Source organism: Thamnophis sirtalis, unplaced genomic scaffold, assembly GCF_051295495.1.
Source record: "Thamnophis sirtalis isolate CommonGarterSnake01/CBP01778 unplaced genomic scaffold, rThaSir2_p1.2 scaffold_19, whole genome shotgun sequence".
Lineage (NCBI taxonomy): Eukaryota > Metazoa > Chordata > Lepidosauria > Squamata > Natricidae > Thamnophis > Thamnophis sirtalis.
Window position 1 is genome coordinate 1082401 of NW_028261399.1, and position 17413 is coordinate 1099813.

Consider the following 17413-nt stretch of genomic DNA (forward strand, 5'->3'; position numbering starts at 1 on the left):
ATCCGGGGGCACGAATGTGGGCACCAGCACCATGTCCACCGGTTCCTCCTCCTCCAGCTTCACCATCATGCGCAGCTACCTCAGTGGAGGCACCAACCTCGGGGAGAGCCTCCTGCCCCGCTCCTACATCCTGGGCAGCTATTAGAAAGAATAAAATTCTAGAATAAATTTTAAATTAACATACCTCGACTCTTTGCAACTGTTCTTCAACTTGAACTTGAAGATCTCTATTATTATCTCTATATAACCTACTATTCAGTAGGGAGCGGGTTATCCTAAACAGGGCGGCTGGGCGGGACTCAGCGGACGCAACCAAGGTGGCTATATAAGATCTTTTCGCTGCCCTAAGAGCCCTGGTGTATTCCTTGGTGCAGGTGGTTACTATTGCTCGGTTCGATTCGGACTTATCGGACCTCCATAGGTGCTCCAGGCGTCTCCTCCGGCGCTTCATCTCCCGGAGTTCCTCGGTAAACCAAGGAGGTCTCCGGGATCCGCCGCCTCGGAGGGGCCGTAGTGGCGCAATCCGGTAGAGGGTCTCCGATGCTGCCGAGTGCCAAGCAGCAACCAGAGTCTCTACCGGACTGTGGGCGAAAGTATCAGGAATAACCCCAAGCTCCGTCTGGAACCTTGACGGCTCCATAAGTCGCCTGGGGCGGAACCACCTGGTCAGTTCCTCCTCCCTACAGTGGGGGTTTGGCCTCCGGAAGTCAAGCCTCAGTAGGCAGTGGTCTGACCACGACAGGGGTATGATGTCGTTACCCCTGAGACCAAGATCACAAATCCACTGCTCCGAGAGGAATACGAGGTCGAGCATGTGACCCGCTGAATGGGTTGGGCCCCGAATTACTTGGGTCAAGCCCATGGCTGTCATGGAAGCCATGAGCTCCTGCGCCCCATCAGAGTGTTCGCCGAGCGACGGCAAATTAAAGTCCCCCAGGACCATCAGCCTAGGGAACTCAATTGCCAGCTCGGCTACCGACTCGAGGAGCGAGGGGAGGGCTGCTGCAACGCTGTTGGGAGGCAGGTACGTTAACAGCAGACCCACTTGACCCTTGAGGTCCAACTTTACCAGCAGGGACTCACACCCGGCAAGCTCCGGAGCAGGGACCCTACGAGGAGCTAATGACTCCCGGATAACAATCGCCACACCCCCACCCCTTCCCTGGGCTTTCGGCTGGTGCAGCACCTGAAATCCTTCTGGGCACAGCTCTACAAGGGGGACTCCTCCCTCTGGGCCCAGCCAGGTTTCAGTAATACATGCCAGGTCTGCCCTCTCGTCTAAAATTAAGTCCCGGACGAGAGGAGCTTTATGTACCACAGACCTGGCATTTAGCGACAGCAGCCTGAGTCCAGGGTCCTGATTGCTTACGCCATCTGGTCTCGGAGTGGGACTCATAGGGCCGGAAGGAGGGATCTCTGTAATGTAGGGAACCCTCCTTCCCCGGTAATGGCCCGCCCTAAAGTCCCCGCCATATCTGCCCCTCCCTGTTACGACCGTGATACTCCGACCCTCTCCCGTGTCTCTAGTCCCCTCAACCACCCCCATGGCCCCCGCATCCCCCGCCAGGTCCTCCGAATCATACATACCCATGCACTCCCCCAAGCAGTCCCCACGTAAAAGTTAAAACACAGAAAATTACAACAGTATAATAATAAAAAGTGGGACATTCATTCATCTCATACATATCCCATGCATATCCCATACAAAGAGAGGAAAAAAAAGATGAAAGAAAAGGAAGAAAATAAAATAAGTTGCGCAGTTAATTACAGGTTTAAAATGCGAGGTCAGTTAACAGAGCTGGCTCTTAGTGTTCAAGGTTGAAGTAGCTGGAGACCAGTTACAGTTCGGGTGGAATATATGGGGGGGTGTCTTATAACCCCTCTCTTCTTCTGCAAATTTATAAAAGTTCAACCGGCCGGAGCAGTCCAAGATGGTAAAAGGTTTTCTTGTACAGGCACTGTCTAGGGCGATGGCACGAGGGCAGTCACAAAGGATAGTAATAGTGACAATAGTCCAAGTCAGATGGAAATATGCCAACAAGCCTAGGAGTCCAGAGGCTGTGGCAGAGAAAGGCCAGATGTTAAAATGCCACAGTAAGCGATAGTCCAGAGCCAAACAGAGAACACAGGGGGAAGCCTCACAACAGCGGGGGTAAGCAAAGATGGAGTCACTTCTATAGGGCCACCTGACCAGGCAAGAGCGGAAGAGGGGGGCAAAGACGGGGCGAAGGCAAAGCCATACGGGAGGGAGAGCCATCCGAAGGGACTGCCGCGGCACCAGGCAAAGCCAGCCGCCCAGCTTCCTCAGTCCCAGTAGTAATGATCGTCCACTCTCCCTCCGAAGCAGCAATAGTCCAGCAAAGCCCCTAAAAACCACAGCCAACACGCTCACCGTCAGCAGTGTTCTTATCCGTCTGCTCTCTCTCCAGAATAATGGCGGCTGAGCAGAGCCCCCACAGAGCGCTATCACCAGTTCCAGTAATTCCTCCATCCGTCCGCTTGCATTCCGGGGAGATGGTAAACAGAAAAAGCCCCCAGGGAGTGCAGCTAGCAAGACGAGGGCACCAGAACCTTTAAATAGCGCCGAGGAAAGTCGCTGCCAGCGAAAAACGCCAAAGACGCCGAAATCCGCTATCGCCGTTCCCAGCGTGGCTTCACTTCCTCTACCGTCAGGCAACACACAGACCTCCGATGATGTTTGAGCGAGTCGGGGGCGCCCGAGAATGGCAGCCCCCGCAGAGGTCTGGCCCCTTCGGATCCCCCAGACTTCGGACATCCCTAAGGAGCTCTTCATAGAAAAATTGGCTCGGTTTTCTTGGGGTTTCCAGCGTTTTTCCGTTTAAATCAGCACGGAGAAAAACGCCTAGCAGCCATCTCGGATCTCGCACATGCGCAGATCTGTTCTTCAACTTGAACTTGAAAATCTCGATTCATCTCACGTTCTTCCTGAATTTGAGTAAAACATTGTTAATTTATCCAAACTTAGCTCTGCTTCTTCCCCTCTTCCTCCCTTCTCCAGAGCCACTGCAGTGCCAGTGGAGATCCGGGCCATCTCCCGCTCCTTCTCCGCGGCTGGTATCCCGCTCCCAGGCCAGGGAATCCTCCAGGTCCCGCAGCTTTGCCTCCTTGGCTGCCAGCTTGGGGGGGGGGGGAAGGCAAGAGAGGGGTGAGGGCCTGGACGGGGGAGGGGGGGAGCAGACCCCTGCCCCAGATCCCCAATCCCTTTCCATCCCAACCCAAAAGGGTGGAGGGCAAGCAGGGTCTCCAACTGCGGCAGGGCTTGACCCTAAAGATTGCAGGGGGGGGGCACTGGATGTCCTCCCCCAGGGAGGGAAGAGGGGAGGCCTCCCATCGGGAGGGGGCCCCGTAAAGTGGCCAACGGGACGTTGCCCCCCAGAGCCAGTCCTCCACATACGGCGCTTCTGCCCATCGGCTGATTTTTTATTATTATATATATTTTTATTCTTTTTCTTTAAAAAAAACCCTTTTTTTCAGGGCCACCGTAACACTGAACGGTCACTAACAAATGGTTGTAAGTCCAGGACCACCAGCACCCCCAAACCTTCTAAGGGGGGCCCAGAACCAGGTGCCACAAAGAGACGCCCTTCCTGCGGCCGGAGCTAAAGCGGCTGGAGGCCGAGCGGCCGTGGGAGCTGCCCCCCTCCCGCCCCTCCCCCCGCGGGGCCCCTACCTGCTTCTGCAGCTGGCTGAGCTGGGCGGAGAGGCTGTCGATGCGAATCCGTGTCTGCTGAAGCTCCTCGTGAGCCGTCCCAGCCAGGCTGCTGTTCCTCTCGGCCGACTGCTTGGCGTTTTCCAGCTGCAAAGGCCAGAAAGAGGCTTATGGCAAAGGGGCTAGACCTCAAGGCTGCTCAGACTGCTCTGCAGGGCAGGAGTGGGGACCCCTCCCCCTCCAAGGCTAAGAGCTTGGCCCTGTCCTGTCTCAGTGCCCCCACCCCCCACCCTCTCAAGGCTGCGGTGAGGGGGAGCAGGGGGGCCTTCTCTGGACTCCAGAGCACCTGAAAGGGAGGGGGCAGCAGAAGGATGGCGGCTTGGGGAGGATGGGAGTGGGAGTCCACCCCCCAGCCACCCCCGGGCGACCTACCTTGGCTGCATAGGTCGTCTCCAGCTCATCCTTGTAGAGCCTGTCCTGGGCCTCGTGCTGCCCACGGAGGTCCTGCAGCGCATCGGCCAGCTTGTTCTCGAACTCCCGCTGGCGCCCGTTGTCGGTCTCTACCAGGCGCGTCTCGTGGCGGCGTTTGCTCTCACGGAGCTCCTGCCGGGGGCAGAGGGTGAGCAGGGCATCCCAGGACTGGCAGGGAGGCACAATCCCCCCCAACCGCAACCCCTTCCCCCCCCAGCCCCCCCTGCAGCCCCCAGGATCTCCAGCTCCTCTGTGGGGCCGTTCCCAGATGTGGGGAGAAGAGGCTGCAGGAGCTGGGCTGACTGCCTGGCCCAAGGCAGGGTGGCGAGTTCAAGTCTCCCAGCCCATGGAGAGGGACTCTCTGTCGCTTAGGTTCGGACGATTAGTGATTAGCTATTATTAGTGAAATGGCTTGAAATATTGGGAAATGTAAACTGGGGGGGGGGGGATTCTTTGCCACTGTACAGGTAGTCCTCAACTTACGTCCACTGTTGAGCCCAACATTTCTGTTGCTAAGTGAAACATTTGTTAAGTGAGCTTTGCCCCATTTTATGACTTTTCTTGCCACAGTCGCTAAATGAATCGCTTCAGTTGTTAACAACCTAGGTTGTTAAGTGAATCTGGCTTTGACTTTGTCTGTCAGCAGGTTGCAAAAGGGGATCAGGAAAGGACCCTGGGGATGGAGGCCACCGTCATGCAGGGGAAGGACAGTCCCACACCACGTTTTTCAGGGCCGTTGTAACTTTGAGCAGTCACTAAATGAACTGCTGCAACTCCAGGACTACCTGCATGAAAAAAGTTTGAAGTCTCCACTTTTTTCTCTCCGTCTCTTGTCTCTTCCTTCTCTAACTTCTGTTTTTTCTCTGTTTTTATTTTATAAGGAAACTTAACAATAAGCTTTATTTTAGAATGGGTGGGTCTTATACGGAGGGAAACCCCCAACTCAAAGTAAGGGGGAATTCGTGACTACGAGAGCTATGGAGCAGCAGGGTCCCCTTTCTAGACAGGGCAGGGTTGGGCTAGATGACCTCTAAGGGGACCTTCTGGATTCTGGGACTCACCTCACTGTAGATGTTTTTCTGGAATCCAGCTCCTCCTTCAGGCTCTGCAGCCTGTTCTCCGCATCCATCTGCCACAGCATTTTATCCTGAAGCTGCTTCTTGATGTTGGCCAAGGCTCCCTCCAACTGCAGGGGGACAAAGGAGGGACCCCCGTCACGCCCAGAAGGGAGAGCCCACCCTCTTTTTTTGGAAAAGTTTTTTTTATTGTTTTAATTAAACAAAAACAGAAAAAAAGAATCATCCTTCATTACATCTTGTAGAAAGCGTGTCGATTGGTTACAAATACGTTTTGTGCGTTTCTTCCACAATCATTACCTATACCATTCATATTGAATTGTATATTTTAAATCTTTATGCATTTTACTATCAATGTACCACAATTCTCATTTAACTACAATTATTTAAGTGTGCTTTAAAAAAGAGGGTTTTAGTTCAAGCCAAAAAATAAAGTGACAAAAAATAGAGGAAAAAAAATCAATCCGTTCACTTCAAGCGGAGAAACAGGAAACCTTACGGTCACTTCAATCCACAAAATATCGTTACAAAAAAACCCAAAAACTTTCCAAGGCAGTCCAATAAGAATTAAATTCGTCGCTTTATTCTTTTACTTAAAGGACTAATTTATCTTTTAAAAAAAGTTTCTTTGGCCAATCTTCTCAGAATAGAAAAACAAAAAACCTCACCCGATGGACTCACTTTCACTTCCTTCTTTCCGGAGCCGTCTCCGACTTCGTCAGCTTAGGGCTGCCTGTTTGCCGCCAGCTTGAAGCGCATCCCTTGGGTCAATCAGAGACTTTGCGATGTCCCTGAGACCAGCAAGGCTTTGTCTTCCTGTTCATCGTCTCTACGGGATGGTTTAGGTCCAACTGGACCGTCCAGTGGCAAAAGTGTTAACAGCGGTCTTGGACTGTCGAGACCGCACGTTGTGTTGTCGTGACATTGGCTCCTCCGAGGACACCTCCAACTGCAGGGGGACAAAGGAAGGACCCCTGTCACGCCCGGAAGGGAGAGCCTGTGTAGCCTCAGCTGCTCCAAAGGAGCACCATCCTCTTCAGGTACCTCTCCCCTAGTCAAGAACTGGGAGTTTAAGCCATCCATCCCGATTCAGCTTCTCCCACTGAAGGTCTCCTCAAGCCTCTTAAGAATCTGCAGGGAGGGAAAAACGCCAGAGAGTCTGAAGCAGAAGGAAAGCCAGAAGGCACCTGTCAGCAAATGAATACTAGCAGGAGGTTGGGAGTTCTAGTCCGGCCTTAGGCACAGAAGCCCAGGGTGACTTTGGTCTAATCACCAGGAGACTGGGAGTTCTAGTCCCATCTTAGGCACAGAAGCTCCTGGGTGTCTTTGGTCCAACCACCAGGAGACTGGGAGTTCTAGTCCCGCCTTAGGCACAGAAGCCCCTGGGTGACTTTGGTCCAATCACCAGGAGACTGGGAGTTCTAGTCCCGCCTTAGGCATCAAAGCCCCTGGGGGGACTTTGGTGTAATCACCAGGAGACTGGGATTTCTAGTCCCACCTTAGGCACAGAAGTCCCTGGGTGACTTTGGTCCAACCACCAGGAGACTGGGAGTTCTAGTCCCACCTTAGGCACAGAGGTCCCTGGGTGACTTTGGTCCAATCACAGGGGGACTGGGAGTTCTAGTCCTGCCTTAGGCACAGAAGCCCCGGGTTACTTTGGACCAATCACAGGGGGACTGGGAGTTCTAGTCCCGCCTTAGGCATAAAAGCCCCTGGGGGGACTTTGGTGTAATCACCAGGAGACTGGGAGTTCTAGTCCTGCCTTAGGTACAGAAGCCCCTGGGTGACGTTGGTCCAACCACCAGGAGACTGGGAGTTCTAGTCCCGCCTTAGGCATAAAAGTCCCTGGGGGGACTTTGGTGTAATCACCAGGAGACTGGGAGTTCTAGTCCTGCCTTAGGTACAGAAGCCCCTGGGTGACTTTGGTCCAACCACCAGGAGACTGGGAGTTCTAGTCCCACCTTAGGCACAGAAGCCCCGGGTGACTTTGGTCCAATCACAAGGGGACTGGGAGTTCTAGTCCTATCTTAGGCACAGAAGCCCCGGGTTACTTTGGACCAATCACAGGGGGACTGGGAGTTCTAGTCCTGCCTTAGACACAGAAGTCCCTGGGTGACTTTGGTCCAATCCCAGGGAGACTGGGAGTTTTAGTCCTGCCTTTGGCACAGAAGCCCCGGGTTACTTTGGACCAATCACAGGGGGACTGGGAGTTCTAGTCCCGCCTTAGGCATAAAAGCCCCTGGGGGGACTTTGGTGTAATCACCAGGAGACTGGGAGTTTTAGTCCTGCCTTAGGTACAGAAGCCCCTGGGTGACTTTGGTCCAACCACCAGGAGACTGGGAGTTCTAGTCCCGCCTTAGGCATAAAAGCCCCTGGGGGGACTTTGGTGTAATCACCAGGAGACTGGGAGTTCTAGTCCTGCCTTAGGTACAGAAGCCCCTGGGTGACTTTGGTCCAACCACCAGGAGACTGGGAGTTCTAGTCTCACCTTAGGCACAGAAGCCCCGGGTGACTTTGGTCCAATCACAGGGGGACTGGGAGTTCTAGTCCTGCCTTAGGCACAGAAGTCCCTGGGTTACTTTGGACCAATCACAGGGGGACTGGGAGTTCTACTTGGGCGTGAAAGCCGACCGTGTGACTTTGGCACCGCTCCTTCTCTCTCAGCCCAGCCCACCTCACAGGGTTGTTGTGCTGGGAAAAACAGGAAGGAGGAGTAATTTGGTATTGTGGCCAATTTGAGTTGTTCATAAAAATAATAAAGGCAGGATATAAATAAATAAACTATAGAAACAAACAAACAAATGGAAAATGCCCCTGGGCAGGGAGGAAGATCCCTGGCTGGGGATGATGGGAGCAAGAGTCCCCACAGCCAGATCCTCTGAAAGGCCGGTGAATGGAAGAGTCCATTTGCTGTCCAGCTGTCCATTCCTCCTCTCTGCCTTGGCAAATGGTGGGCTCCACCGCCCCCTGCTGGCCTCACCTGGTGCCTGCAGACGTGAATGTCAACTGGTAAAGCATTTACACAATGAGCTTCTCCAGCCCCCCCAGCCAGTTTGGGGGAGCAAGTGGGAGGGTGGGGGGAGTGAAGGTAAAATGAAGCTGATCTTAAAATCCAGACTGTCCTGGAGCACAGCCCAGAGAGGGTGCAGGACGGACATAAAGTGGGGAAAGCAGAGGCAAGGAGGGACTAAATTCAGGACAGTCGATGGCACCTCTGTGGCCAGGAGCAGTCTACCTTTGAAGGGCCACAACTGAGCACAGTCAACAGCTCTGCTGGTCCTCACAGACCAAGGAAATCCTCAACCTTGGCAGCTGAATGATGGGTGGACTTCAACTCCCAGAATTCCCCCGTCAGCTGCCAAGCTGAAGAAATATTCTTCTGTATCTTCCTGCTGTTTTGGCCTCCTTCCGGCACAGCACACGTTAAAGCCACGATTACAGAAGCCACCCAAAGAGGAAGCATGGCCAAATTAAAAGCATCGCAGGAGCCCAGCCACCCATTGTCCGGGAGGGGGAAGAAACTCAAAGACCACCAGCCTGCCTTCTGTCCTGGAAGCCTAAAAAGGTCGACCAGCCTAGGAAGGACCTGGAAGGCTGGTGACCGGTCTCCTAGCACAGTGGTTCCCAAACTTGGCAACTTTAAGACTTGTGGACTTCAACTCCCAGCTCTGCTGGCTGGAGAATTCTGGGAGTTGAAGTCCACAAGTCTTAAAGTTGCCAAGTTTGGGAACCGCTGTCCTAGCAGAAGGACCCTTCCCCTTCTGCACAAGAGACATTTACAGGCATAGTCTACCTGAGCCTACAAACTCACTCCTCCTGGCACGTTTTGGGACCGGGAGTCCAAAGATGGACGCGGGAGGGAGGCCCAGAAGGAGAAAGAGGCCCCCTCCCATCTCGAGGGCGGAGCAGAGGGACCCCCGGGGTTCTTCGCAGGTGTGCCTGGTCTACCTTGGCCAGCTGGCCTCTGAGGTCACGGACTTCAGCCTCCAGGTTGCGCTTCTCCCCCAAGGCGGTGCTGAGCGCAGCCTCCTTGGAGTTGAGCAGGGCCTCCACATCCTCCAGGCGGGCCTGGGCAGCGAGCAGGTCTCCTTCCTTCTTGGCGTTCCTGAAAGGGAAAGAAGCGGCGATGGGGTCAGGAGGAAAGAGCCTTCCCAGCAGCCCCCCCGGAAGGCAAGATGGACTTTGGCAGTTATTCACTTAAGAACTGTGGCAAGAAAGGTGGTATAGTGACCAAAGTGACAATGGCATTGAAAAAAGTGACCGATGGCCATTTTTCACACTTAGCAACCATTTTCACACTTAGCGACCGTTGCAGCATCCTCATGGCCACGTGATCAAAATTTTGATGTTTGGCAACAGTTACAATTTATATTTGTAAATTGTAGTTTTGCTGAATTTTTTTTAAAAAATTACAATACTATTTTTGCGTTGTATGAAAAATTTTGTTGCTCCGTATAACATTTTTAATCAACCCCCCTCCCCCCCCCGGTCAAAGGTGTCCCTCTTTACCAATCTGAAAATCTGGTCACCTTACCCTTCGGGGGGGGTCCTGGGAGGGGAGCTGCTGCTGCTGCCAGGGGGCTTTGGACCCCCCACCAAAAAAGACCTGAGCAGGAAGAGGAATAGGTGACCGTGATTGTTTTAGGTGGCCATGATGGGGGCTTTGGGCAGCAGGGAGCTGGGCTGGGTGGGGAGGGCTGGGTCTTTCCTGACGGTTGCAGCCCCCCCCAGCCCCCTCCCCTCCCTCCACTGTGACATCAGAGGTGACCCCACCAGGGGTCACTAAGCAACGGCCACTGGGAGGGCAGCCACAGAGGTTTGAGGCAGGATGACAGTTGGCAGAGGCTGGCAACCACAGTCCCCTAAATCAGTGGTTCCCAAACTTGGCAACTTTAAGACTTGTGGACTTCAACTCCCAGAAAAAAAAATAACGCGCATGTGCGAGGAAGATGGCTGCTTGAGCTTTTCGCTCGGGCATGAAGAAGAACAAACAACAGCTGATAATTCGAGTTTTGCTGCAGTTTGATGCCGGAAGAGCTAGGCCTGGTAAGAGGAACTTGAGAGGAACAGGGAACGGCGATTGTTGATGAGAAGCCTTCCCGGACAGCCCCTGACAGCCCCAGACAGAGCAACTGTCGGAGTGGCAGCGAGTGGTAGCAAGAGACTGTGAACGGCCTCCCCCCCCCCCCCCAGAGATGATACGGGCGGCTTGCAGCCGAAAGAACTGCTGTGCTTTGTTTTGAGCCCTGGGAGGTGGTGGGGAAGAAGCATACGAATGGCTCCCCTCCTTCCTCCCCCCCCCAGAGACTGCGAGCGGCGGCTGTCTGGAGTGGCAGCGAGAGACTGTGAACGGGCTTTCCCCCTCCCAAGGAGACAATACGGGCGGCTCGCAGCCAAAAGAACTGCTGCGTTTTGTTTTGAGCCCTGTTTTTGAGCCCTGTGAGGTGGTGGGGAAGAGGTATACGAGTGGCTCCCCCCTCCTCCAGACGGCCCGGGTGGTGCGAACGGCGAACGACGACCGTAGTTACACATGAATGGCCTTTCCCATCCCCCCAGGCGAACGGGGGCAGCACGAGGGCTTTTACTCTATGCCGGCTACAGCAAGCCTAAACCTCCTGGCTGCCGGTTTTTTTTTGGAGTGTGAAGTGAGGAGCAAGGAGTGAGGAGCGCTGAAGGGGGGTTGCCCACGCGCCCCCTGGACACCTGCACGCTCCGGAGAGTCCCCCCCCCACGCTGGATGCAGAAAATGGCGGTGGCACTTTGAACTCCCTTTAGTCCGGCGTTTTTTTTCAATGCAACGGTGGTGGCAGGGACAGCGCTAAGACGGCAAGACCACGATTAGACCCTGGCTCGCTAGTTTTGGAGGAGAGGAAGTGAGGAGCCTTCACTGTGGGATTGGGAGAAGCGATAAGACGGTGTGTGACCAGGAGGGTGTGCAATATTTAACCTTCGCATTGGACTTAGATCTGACCACAGACCTGGCTGAGTAACCATGCTGCGCTGGGGCCTGAGGAGGAGTGGTATGTGGTTTGTCACCAACTGGACCATGGTTATCATGGTTGGGTGGGTGATTTGGGCTGCTGACCTTGCTGCCTCAACCTCAGTTGCTTTGACTATTATTATGTGCATCTACCTCTGGATTCCTATCTTGGACAGCGCTTGCTTAATTTTACTCGGACCACTGGTGAGAAACAGAGGGGGGGTGAGGCTTCGGCCTACAGACGCTGTGAACCTGCGCGACTTTTTCCTATATCTCTTTTAATCGGTATGTTGAGTGCATGGGATTGCTTGAGATGATATGAATGATCTCACTTTTTATTATTAAATAGTTGTATTGGTGTTTTAACTTTTTCAGTGAGGACTGTTTGTGTGAGAGTTTGGGTATGAGTGATTCGGAGGACCTGGCGGGGTATGCGGGGGCCATCGGGGTGGTTGGGGGAGCTATATCCACGGGAGAGGGTCGGAGCATCGCGGTCATAACAGGGAGAGGCAGATATGGCGGGGACTTTAGGGCAGGCCATCATCGGGGAAGGAGGGCTCGCTGTGTCATAGAGATCCCTCCTTCCGGCCCTAGGAGTCCCACTCCAAGGTCAGATGGCGCGAGTAATCAGGACCCTGGTCTCAGGCTGCTGTCGCTAAATGCCAGGTCTGTCGTTCATAAGGCCCCCCTCATCCGGGACTTGATAACTGATGAGGGCGCAGACCTGGCATGTATTACTGAAACATGGCTGGGCACGGAGGGAGGAGTCCCCCTCGTTGAGATGTGCCCAGCCGGATTTCAGGTGCTGCATCAGCCGAGAGCCCGGGGAAGGGGTGGCGGTGTGGCCATTGTCATTTTGTCATTTGTCATTTATTGGACATTTATAGGCCGCCCTTTTCCCTGAGGGGACTCAGGGCGGCTTACAATCAAAAAGGAAAGGGAGTGTAGGACAATACAAAAGAAATGTGAACAAAATAAATTAAACAGTAAAACTCAACATTCACTCAGCATTCGGGAGGGGCAAAAGTAGACTTATCCCCAGGCCTGACGGGCTAGCCAGTTCTTGAGGGCTGTGCGGAAGGCCTGGACGGTGGTGAGGGTACGAATCTCCACGGGGAGATTGTTCCATAGTGTCGGAGCCGTAACAGAGAAGGCTCTCCTCCGAGTAGTCGCCAGTCGGCACTGACTGGTGGATGGAATACGGAGGAGGCCAACTCTATGCGATCTGATGGGACGCAGGGAGGTAATTGGCAGAAGGCGGTCTCTCAAATAGCCAGATCCACTACCATGGAGCGCTTTATAGGTGGTGAGTAGGACCTTGAAGTGCACCCGGAGATCGACAGGTAGCCAGTGCAGCTCACGGAGGATCGGTGTTATGTGGGCGAACCGTGGTGCGCCCACGATCACTCGCGCGGCCGCATTCTGGACTAGCTGAAGTCTCCGGATGCTCTTCAAGGGCAGCCCCATGTAGAGCACATTACAGTATTCCAGCCTGGAGATCACAAGGGCTCGAGTGACTGTTGTGAGGGCCTCCCGATTCAGGTAGGGCCGCAACTGGCGCACCAGGCGAACCTGGGCAAATGCCCCCCTGGTCACAGCTGAGAGATGGTGGTCAAAAGTCAGCTGTGGGTCCAGGAGGACTCCCAAGTTGCGGGCCCTTTCTGAGGGGTATAAGTTTTGTCCCCCCAGCCTGAGTGATGGTATGTTGGTCAAATTTTTGGGAGGGAAACACAACAGCCACTCGGTCTTGTCTGGGTTGAGTATCAGCTTGTTTGCTCTCATCCAGTCTTTAACGGCTTCTAGACCCCGGCTCATCACGTCCACCGCTTCATTGAGTTGGCACGGGGCGGACAGATACAACTGTGTATCGTCCGCATATTGGTGGTATTTTATCCCGTGCCTTCGGATGATCTCGCCCAGCGGTTTCATGTAAATGTTAAATAGTAGGGGGGATAGGACCGACCCCTGCGGCACCCCATAAGTTAGGGGCCTCAGGGACGATCTCTGCCCCCCCACCAACACCGACTGCGACCTGTCCGAGAGATAGGAGGAGAACCACTGCAAAACAGTGCCGCCCACCCCTATCTCCCGCAGTCGTCGCAGAAGGATACCAGCTGTAAAGATAATTCATTCTTCAAATTTTCTTTCTCTTTACTAAAAATAAGGAAACAAAAAGTAAGTATTAGAAAACATACAATTGCATAAAGTCAACCTTCACATCGCAGGTCTCAGTTCCTTCCATCTTTTTCACTTAATCCCCATATAAAGATATTAGGATTAAAAACGTGTAATATATGAAGCAAAATTAGCAGCCAAAACCATTCAAAAAGATTTATGACGCTCTCAGTACAGAACAATAATGACTTTTCTAGCCAGCGAAAATCTGTCGCTTTCAGGAGAGAATACAGAAGGAAAAAAAATTGAAGGAAGAGAACAACTTCAATTATCATTGAAAAATATCATTGAATCTGGCTCATGAAGTAATATTAAAACATTGAAAGTGGTGTATGATTAAGGTATTGGACTAAGACCAGGAAAGATCAGCTTGGGCCCACCTTCAGATAGGGGAAATCATCCCATTCAATGTATGAAATTATGCTATAGCCTGAGGTAAAAATATGTATAAGGGAATATATAAATTCAACTATCTTCAAGAGGAAAATTATCAAATGATTAATGAAATTAACAGCTTACACACCAAATAGATATTTGTGGTATTTTATTGCTTTTATGCTTCGTGAAATCAGCCTAGAAAACACAACCATGAAAACACATTTTGGGTTCTTATTCCAAAATGGCTTGCTCAATGAATATTAAAGCTTGTCTTTATATAAATGCAAAGTTGTAACACCACTTCCCTTCTTTATTGTACTTCCTGGAACTGAGATTGACAGAGCAAACTATTGTGTGTACTATTCCTCAGTAATGGAGTTCCTCAAGTCTTTCAGTATCATCTACAATCATGATGAACAATGCTTGGGATAAGGGTAAAAACAACCCAAAGTCATTCTTCTGTATCTGTCAGTGTTCCAAGTAATGCACCCATAGAAAGCAGAACTCCAAGGCAAGTAGATTCCTCAAAGAACATTTTATTGGATACATCATATTGACACAACTGGTGAAAACCAACTCTGAAAGTTCCTGTGGTTTTCATCTAATTACTTTTTAATTATAAAATTTAAAAAGTTACCCTTCCCCCAAGTCATCAGTTATATTGTCCAATAGAGGTGCTGGCCAGTTGCTTGGTCACTCCACTCCTCCTCTCCCCCAGTCACGTGTTGGAATGTTCTTGGTTTGACTACAAGCCCCCAGTTAGTTATTTTCCCCTGTCCTGTCCCTTCTTCTTCCTTGTGGCAACCCTAAAGCTTCAAAGATGGCCTCAGCCACATTCACTTCAGGATTGACAATCGTTGGAAGAAGCATGGCCCCGTTTCATTTTTATTCCAATTTTGGGGCTCTCTAAAGCAAATTGCTCCTATTTCATTCTTAAAACCACATTATAAACTGAGAAACAGAAATTGCATGATTATAATTTAATTACGGTATTTTGCCACTGAATATCCATGATGCATTGGGGAGCTCCCTCACACACTCCTTTCCTGAAACCTTTTGCATTTAAACACCCTGCTTGTGCCTCTTGCCTTGATTTCATAGTTCTTGCTGCCATCACCTATATGCCTGGGAATCCCTCACTTTTGGCGTACTCTCCACTATTCCCTGTGTGTCAGAGAGAGATGGGCCCCATGTTATTTTCGGCATAAATTCCTTTATGGGAGATCTATTTTCTTCAGTTGTACATCTCAGGTATTTATGGTTAAGCCACTCACTCTTATTTCATGATTCTTTTTGCTGCATGGGCTTATACTATGTAACGTTTTCCAGATTACCGTATTTTCACGACCAAAAGCCGCACCGGATTAAAAGCCGCAGTATCAATTAACGTTAATTTTTTTAACTTTTTCCACATATAAAGCGCACCGGGTTATAAGCCGCACATTTCCCGACGCTTCTGGACATCGCGAGGAGCGGCACGAGGGTTCTTGGCGCTCCGGGGGGCGCCGAGGGCGGCTGGGAGGGGCGCACGGCTTGGTTTCTCCTCCCTGGACGTCGCAGCGGCGGCCCCGGGCTCACCGATCTCTGTGTTTTTCGCATCGGGGCATGCTCTTGCAGCGCGCCCCGATGCGAAAGGCACTGGGATCGGTGAGTTTGGGGCTGCTGCTGCGGCGTCCAGGGAGGAGAAACCAAGCCGCGCGCCTCTCCCAGCTGCTTTCGGTGCGTCCTGGAGCGCCGGGAGCCACAGATGTCCAGAAGCGGCTTTTGGGGCTGGTGGGGATTGGATTTCCGGCTCGGTGGCCCCTGTCGCTTCTGGACGTTGTGGGGAGCCGAGGAGAGTGTGGGGGGGAGCGCGCGGCGGTTCTTGGCGCTCCGGGAGGCGGGAGAGGCGCGCGGTTTGATTTCTCCTCCCTGGACGTCGCCCGATCTCTGTGTTTTTCGCATCGGGGCGTGCTGCAAGAGCATGCCCCGATGCGAAAAACACGGGGATCGGCGCGCCCGGGGCCGCCGCCGCGACGCCCAGGGAGGAGAAACCAAACCGCGCGCCTCTCCCGCCTCCCGGAGCGCCAAGAACCGCCGCGCGCTCCCCCCCACACTCTCCTCGGCTCCCCACAACGTCCAGAAGCGACAGGGGCCACCGAGCCGGAAATCCAATCCCCACCAGCCCCAAAAGCCGCCTCTGGACATCTATTGCAGTCGCGAGGAGCAAAGCAGCTGGGAGATCTTTTTCCACATATAAAGCGCACCGGGTTATAAGCCGCACTGCCGATTTTGGATCAAAATTTAGGATTTTTAGTGCGGCTTATGGTCGTGAAAATACGGTAGTTCTAAATCATTCCTTCACTAACTGCCAATAAAGGATTTGATAATTTAGTCATGTACATACCATTGGTTTTTCTAATTGTTTCACTTTCATTTCTTCTATTTCACCATTTCTTTGTTGAAGCATGTTGGGTAAAGGGTCCAGCTGGTCATGTTCTCCCTGTGAACCTATCATTCTTCGAAGATCTGCAGCTATCTGCAGCCACAAATCAAACCAAATTTTGGTCATTTTTTAATTACATGTATATGAAATATACAGGTAGTCCTCGTCTTGCAACAGTTCATTTAATGACTGTTCAAAGTTATAACTGCACTGATAAAAGCGACTTATGACTGTTTTTCACAGTTACAATATTTGCAGTATCCCCATCATCATATGATCAAAATTCAGATGCTTGGACACTGGTTCATACAGTATCTGTTCAAAAAGTAAAGGTAATCCTTGACTTACAACTTTTCATTTGGTGACCATTTAAAGTTACGACGGCACAGAAAAACTTTCAGACTTATGACCATTTGCAGCATCCCCACGGTCAAATGACCAAAATTCAGACTCAGCAACTGATTTTACGATGGTTGCAGTGTCCCAGAGTAATGTGATCGCATTTTGCAACCCTTTTGCAAAGTCAATGGGGAAGACAGATTCACTTAACAATCATGTGACTAACTTAACGTCTGCAGTGATTCACTTAACGTGGCAAGAAATGTCAAAAAATGGGGCAAACGTCACTTAACAAAATTCTCATTTAACAACATAACTTTGGGCTCAATTGTGGTCATAAGTCGAGGATTACCTGTAGTTAGCCAAGTCAGTTCTATGAGATTTAACACCAGTTCTTGTAAGTATTCGTTTGTACTGAAAATATCAACTGAAAATACCAAGCATGGGTACTCTGGAAAATGTTTTGACTAAGAATAGCACATCAACCAAAGCTAAAATCTTCCTAATATTTCATACTAATACTTTGTTTTCTACAACAGAAATAGAATGGATAAGCATTTCTCAATCTTGACAACTTTAAGATATGTAGTCTTCAACTCCCAGAATTCCCCAAGCAAGATGTGGATATTTGTGCCAGGAAGGTAACGATACATTTTGCTGGTTCATGATTAAAGAAGGCACCATTCACCATTTTTTTTTGTTTTAAGAATTCAAAAATAATTTGCGCTAGAAGGCAACTTGTTTCTAGAAAAGTAGCATTTACATAGTAAGTGATATTAATATTACACAGATGAAATAGCTTTGTTACCTAAACACAGCTTTCTTAATTCCATAGCTGTATCTCATCTTAATTCTGTAACAATTTTATATATGTACAAAACAGAAATGCTTAGCTATTA

At 51.3% G+C, this 17413-nt stretch overlaps 2 pseudogenes across 1 annotated transcript in view; both read right to left on the minus strand.

Annotated features, from left to right (window-relative positions):
• Positions 1-16: 16 nt before the first annotated feature.
• Positions 17-17413, minus strand: part of LOC148042281 (serine/threonine-protein kinase MRCK gamma-like) — a 68774-nt pseudogene continuing 51377 nt past the window's right edge. The window contains exon 26 of the transcript XR_015695223.1: positions 17-138. The product of XR_015695223.1 is annotated as a serine/threonine-protein kinase MRCK gamma-like (transcript). The remainder of the gene's footprint in view (positions 139-17413) is intronic.
• Positions 2936-16247, minus strand: LOC148042282 (prelamin-A/C-like; annotated as a pseudogene).